The sequence below is a fragment of the Diadema antillarum genome, unplaced genomic scaffold (genome assembly GCF_040938485.1).
Source record: "Diadema antillarum isolate AM-2024a unplaced genomic scaffold, OU_Dant_1.0 scf00000015, whole genome shotgun sequence".
In the NCBI taxonomy this organism is placed as follows: Eukaryota; Metazoa; Echinodermata; class Echinoidea; order Diadematoida; family Diadematidae; genus Diadema; species Diadema antillarum.
In genome coordinates this window covers 214,296-221,235 of record NW_027270904.1, presented here as the reverse complement: position 1 = coordinate 221,235, position 6,940 = coordinate 214,296, and positions in this window count along the sequence as shown.

Below are 6,940 nucleotides of genomic sequence, written 5' to 3'. Positions count from 1 at the left end.
TCGAACATGATCACTAATGATACTCCTCAGCAAGGAAAGAATTCATTAGAACGTCTCCCGATATAGTACCTTTGTCTAGGAAGTGATTTAAAAATGTTCGAGTTATGACAATGATGCATATGTGTAGGTCAGTTGAATCACAAAACATCCTGCCATATGATAACAACTTTTCAATAAAGCCTAGAATATAAGGAGACACCACATTTTTTTCAATAAACCATAACTGTATAAACGGTTTGTTCTAGAAGCAATTTTATTATAACTATTGTTCACATTTTGTGCATCTAACGATACTTAACATCGATTATACTGATCAACATTTTTACATTGCAAGTTTCTATCCCTAACTCACATTTTAGAACTCTTCTGACGTACTAATGCTTGATTTTTGTTTAATCTGCAAATGGTAAATAATGCCTTTAAAGTAGTGCAAGTATTAATCTTGGTTATCAAATCTTATTTTGTGCCTTCTTTCGTAAAATGTCCGGCGAAATAAATACCTTCTAGGTTTGACCATGGAGCCAGTAAAAATATAAAGTGTTGTTAATAGTACCTACTTGGTTTGACATCATCTCCGTGCAATAATAAGCTCAGGGACAAACTTCAAACCATATTAACTCGGACAATGTCGGATTCTTCTACAAGGAACATAATCTATTACCAAAATATCATATCTCTGTGTTTTGAAGTGACAACTATAGATGCACGTACAAAAGAAAAAGAATACGGCTTGCAATTTATTCATGCCTTTGCGATGAAGTTACACGGCATGAGCAAAATGTTCTCTGCTCCTTCGAAGAATTTCTGTGAGGATTGCTCTCTGTTGACCGCATACAGTTGTCGACATATATCACCGAAGAGACAACTTAACCAACTTATCGGGAAGACCGCGACATATACGAGAAGATGGGACTATAAAGAGGCCCCGAACGACTCAATTTAACGTTCTCTTGTGGGACATATCCACCAAAACATGTTAATTAAAATTCCTTTGTTGCGAACGCCTGAATAAGTCCTGCGCTCGTTCTTTATATGGGGATTTACATGGTTTTTGTGTCGAGTTCTGGGAAGAATGAATAGAGAAGCCTCTATGAAAGCACATCTCAACAAGGTATCAGCTTGGTAAAAAGAGAAAGGGGTCTGATGCTCAGTTACAGAAGACACAAGAGGGTAGCTTAAAGAAGGTGAACAGGCATTTGTGGGGTATAGCACACCATCTATGAACAGCTTAAAAAGCAGGCGATACGTATCATTGTAGAAGGAGGAAGGAGTTAGAAAAGAGAGCCGCTTGTGGCGCTTTGAGCAAGACAGCTCGGAGGACGGCATTCATTCTCGAGATCCTCCCCGTCTTTGACTCACGTTAAAAGCATTCAAACGTTGCGGTCCGTGTTTCCCTTTCAGAAGCCCTTCGCGAGAGTTTTCTTTAAAAATCTACTTCGACGTCCCGAACTCAACAAAAAGTCTGAGGAGGGACACAAAAAAGGTCGCAAACTACTGTCGAGACACACACGGAAGGCGGGGAGATATGTAAAAGGATCGTTTCATCGGCTGAGGCCGATAATGGGTTGTCTATTTTGCGCTCCGGTTGCTTGATGAATAGTAACGTAACTTACCCCGGTTTAGACCTTTTGTGTGTGTGGTCTATGAGTGAGAATGAAAGAGTAACGAGATAATAACATTCGATCGCTGGAGCCTTAACAATAAGGAGCTGAACAAGGAAAGGGTTCCCTCTCCACCCATTCCGAGTTAGCAAAAGGGAATGCTCTTTTATCTGCGGGTTGGCATAGACGCGGCAGTACAAACTTCGTACATTCCGATCATTAGCCGGTCATTTCGCATATTCTAGGTGTTACATACGTGAACTCAGTTTCTTTGAACATAGACACAAGAGGAACATTCCAACTCGTATAACTAGCATGACTAGGAAGCCTTGTTTCCATGAGATAAGGATTAGCTAGGGATTTACCAGTATTTGACCAACTTTCGATATTCACATTCTAATGCAGACAGAGAACATAACATTATAACAAGATTGATCTCAGCAGCAAAATCGGATGATTTGAAAGGAAGATAAGATCATCTGCGGTCATCACAGACGAAGTGAAATATAAGCATCTTGATGATTATCTTTATTCTATATTTTCTTTTGAATTGGTAAATCTCTTTATGATTCTTTGTTTTTTCTGTGCTCGGAGTGATGCTTTTTCTACATGAATTGTCCTTGAGTGCACACATCATTCTAGTCTTTTACAAATACACATACGTTCGTATATTTCATCACTTATTTTCTGAGACAAAATAATGGAGGTTGATTTCATTGTGAAATGAAAAGAACTGTTAGATTTCTGACGTTTTAGTACGTATTTCTCCGCAAATGACGTATATAGCGGTCAAGTGATGAGAGACACGAGATCAAGATAATTGTCCTGTCGGTTTCTTTGATCGCAACGATTTAATTCAAAGCATTTTCCTTTTCTTCAGTCTGTTCCAAATTCGTCTTTTCATATTGCACCGTGTGGCTTAAAATACAAAGCTTCATTGCTACCGCATGCTGTAATTTAACAAAGTTAATGAACAGTTGGTTATTAGTTAGTTTTTTTTTTCTTATATGTATTAATAACTCATTTGTACTCTTTACTCATGCATTTTCTTTTTCATTCATTCATTCATTCATGAAAACATTCAGACCATTCAGCCGAGTAAAGTTTTGTTCAAGCTCAATAGCTATTATACTTATACCTGCTTAACAAGGATATTATCTTTTAACGATCACAGGACGCTTCTTTTCAAAGACAATGCATACAAAGCAAGAAAAAACATTTGTATTTTTGTTGCCAAAAGCGCCAAGAGATCGAGCTCTAATATGGCCCTTGTCCATGTTGTCATGTTCATGTAAATTTCTAGTCCATGATGAGTGTAAACTGTAACTGAATACCATGCACTTGAATGCCTTGTAAGTTGACGTCGAAAAATGTGATAGAGAAGAGTGGTGAAATGATCCGTTATATTATGTTTAAAACTCAACCCGTGACTCCTCCTCTCCCACCACCACCACCAACCCCCCCCCCCCCTTATCTTGCCGCAGGAAGGCAACCTTGCAAAGAGCTTTGTACCTTACAGGGTCTTTAGTTTTGCAGTCGATATCCGATGCGTTGTTGTCACTTTCCTCTTGTACACATTACACTCCACCATTTTTCTCTGTTGGCAACATTTTTCTACACATTATCAATGATGACTTCGAGGAGATTGTTCACTACAAGCCTTGCTTTTCAGCTTCCCCTACATTATCAACATTTTAGTAAAATAATATCATGTATATTAGCTTCATAGCTTATTATGTGATTATGCTGTGTTTTGATTATATTCATGATGATAATTAGTTTATGGTGTTCCTTTACTCAGTGTAGTTTCTTCAGTGTTGACACAGTTCTACCAGAAGGCCCTGCCATTATTACCATGCTTGCATTGCCAGGTAGTCATTTATCATACACCTGCATGGGTCGAGAGGGACGCAGTGGGTAAAAAATCTTGTCCAAGGACGTAAGCTCTGGGCTGGATTCGAACTCTGGTCCTCCGATTGGGAGTCGGGAGTCTTATCCACTATAGATATGCCCCAGTGCTTCCGAGTATAGTACTTATTATGCTTATTGCTTTTTTAGCATGATATGGTTTTTTTTCACGCTTACATTCTTTGTTGAAAATTAGAATGAATAAATGAAATGAAATGAAATGATATTGCGTACCTCGTTTTCATTTTCGTGGTCCCGGGTACACAAACTTCTGGCACATGGATCCATTGGATACAATCTCTGTCACAAGACATAATTTATGTGGGCTATAAATATAGGTTGAAGGTCTTGTTTACCTTTGGGAACAGTGATTTTAAAAATGTTCAAGATATCACATTTGATGCTTATGTGTAGGTCTGTTGTATCACAAAACATCATACCATATAAAATTTTTGCAATAAAACCTAAAATATAAGGAGATATCAGCATTTTTCTAAATAAACCATAACTGTAGACGGTTTAGTCTGGAAACATTTTTATTATGATTATTGCTCACATTTTGTGTATTTAACAATACTTAACATCGATTATAAAGATTCAAATTTTTACAGTGGTTGTTTCTATCCGTAACTCACATTTAAGAACTATTTTAAAGCACTGACGTTGGGTTTTTGTTTCATCTGCAAATGGTTAATCATGCCTGTAAGGGTTTCAGTAATATACCGCTGTTGGATTTAAGATTCTCGCGTTGTCATGGTTGTGTATGTTGAGCGGCCTGCGATTTAATACACCCCACTGCGGGAGTGAGGGGACCATGACGGGTTGATTCCAGAGACAAGATATGAGAACATGAATAGATTATTAGTTTTGCGGAGAGAATGCTTAATACCATGCCTGATTAAGTAGTACCGTGTATATGCAGCGCTTTAAAAGGGAAATCCAGTCCAAATATAAGTTTGTCTGATATGAAAGAGTAAAATATTACGAGTCCGACGTAAAATTTTGATGTTTCTGACTCCAATGACAAAGACATTGAATTTTCGTCATTTTTTCTACACGATCAATGGAAAATTGTGAGGTTATGAAATGGTTAGCTCACTCATTTGCATATTCAAATCCACGATACCCACTGCACAAGAACTGTTTTGCAGAATTTAGCAAAACTTTAAAATGTCATAACTTTCTTATTTTTCGCAGTCAAATTTCAACCCGTGAACTCGTAAGATTTTACTCTTTTTTTATCAGACTAATTCATATTTGGACTGAATTTCCCCCTTTAAGTGCTGTGACGTCACGGTAATTAACAAATATACCAAATAGCTAACATTAGAGATTTTCATGTTACTTATAGGGGGTGACTTTTGAATTAATCTTCTTGCTGACAAGGTCAATTCATCTGTACGGGGTATGTGAAAAACAAAACAAAACAAAACTAAACACCAAGTTGATACAGGTCGACGCCTTTGTCCAATGTAAATCTTGCTGTACAGCACAAATCAACACCGCCCATTTGGGAATTAAACAAACACTGTCATAAATGACACTATAAATCCAATTCCAGTGTATTGATAACGAGGAAATGGCTGTCGCTTCGTTATGAACTATCGTTCCAGCTGACGCGGTGCAGCAATCAATCATACATCGTTAAAACGCTTCGATCATCCTGAGCATGCAAGGTACCTAATTGGTCGATGTCGTTTTATAGGCGGTCGCTTGTTTGGGGTTTTCAGACTTGATTTCGACCACGCCCTCACCCTCCGGCCTGTTTCGAGAGGACGGACTGTCGCTAGTCACACGTTATTGGAATGACTGGATTGCAGAGAAGATTGTTTTATTTGAATGTAGGTATTTTCCTTGTAGCTGTTTTTTTATCATCATTAGCAAGCGCACCTCTCATACGTCTGAACGATTGGATGAATAGGCAGAGGTGTCATTGTTCTAACAAAGTGAACTAGTATTATCATAATCATGATATCAGATTTATTCTCTGATACTTTTCAAAAACTCCCTTTTCGGTGACTGGTGACTTCCAGAAGTCGACGATCCACCAATTGGCATCGATTTAGGAAGGCTGTTATCGAACATTTGGCCAATCAAAATAGTTCTAGATGTATGGAGAGTGCGAAATCGCCTTAAAGGGGGATGTTTCATTAGCTGAATACAGGGAGATCTGTCAAAGAGCCTTCACTCTTTTGGAGAACGCGGTACATTGTAAATCAAGCGGGATTTTCCCAAACATTAAGATGCAACGGCGACCTGATTTCCCCTTTGCATTAATGTAAATTATTGTGAGACACCATGCTTGTCAAGTTTAAACCAAGTTAATTTACAGTGAAAGCAAAACAAAGCTCGGGCAAAACATCAAAAGGAAAGTTGTCACACAATCGAAAATCATTACGGCTGTGATATAGTAAAATTATACTTATGTAGGCCTACCTCAATTTTGAGACACTTCTTAATGAAGTTTGAAAGCTCAGTACTGTTTTCATAAAGTAGTTTACAAACTTCGAAGTTGTGTTTGATAACAATAAGTGAAGTTGTCATATTTTCATCTATCGCAAAAATACGAATTCACAATCATATATACTTTAATGAAATTTTGCGGTTGTGGCAAAGATACGCAGTTTTACCAGATATTGTAAATGCAGGACATTTACCAACATAATGATCTCGCAAATCTATACATATTTACTTTCGGACAAACAATAATATGCCATGGAAGACAGTTATTGGTTGCCATTGAACTGGTAGAACATGCGAGGTATGTAACTGAAGATAACTTTAATATGGAGCGACAAATTACTCAGTATTGCCAGATGATGGGCATCCCATAGATTCTTTTTTTCTTGTTGGACTCAGTGAAGGCAGAATGATAAAAGTCCATGTCAATGAAGTTTGGGGAAAAAAATCGGAAAATCTGTACAAAACTTATGAATTTAAGCTCCCTCAACATCGCTGGATAAGAAACCTGAAACAATTCGTGATGTGAAAAAAAGTAGTGGTACGATATAAAGAAATATGAAGACAATTTTACAAAATTTTGATGACTTTCTACAGATATAATTATGACAAAGATAATAATCATCACTCCGACCCCTCTCTTCTGATGGAGGAAAAGTGCTTTTTCATTATGCTTTGAAAATAATATGTGGAATTTTCTTTATATTTTCCTTATAGCGCTCCACCGCTGACTTCACGAACTGTTACAGCCTTCTTACTTATCAAGCGATGTTGGTTTACCATTATAGCGCTGGTCATCCTGTCAAACTCTTGCATGGGTCTTGTGAGCCTTTTTTGTCGGACTCGTGAACCCCCCCCCCCCCACTTTTTTTTTTTTTTTTTTTTTACTTATAGTGTCGAACTCACGGGCCTTGTTTGCCTATAGTGCCGGTCTCGTGGACCTAATTTGCCTATAGTGTTTAACTTTTGAT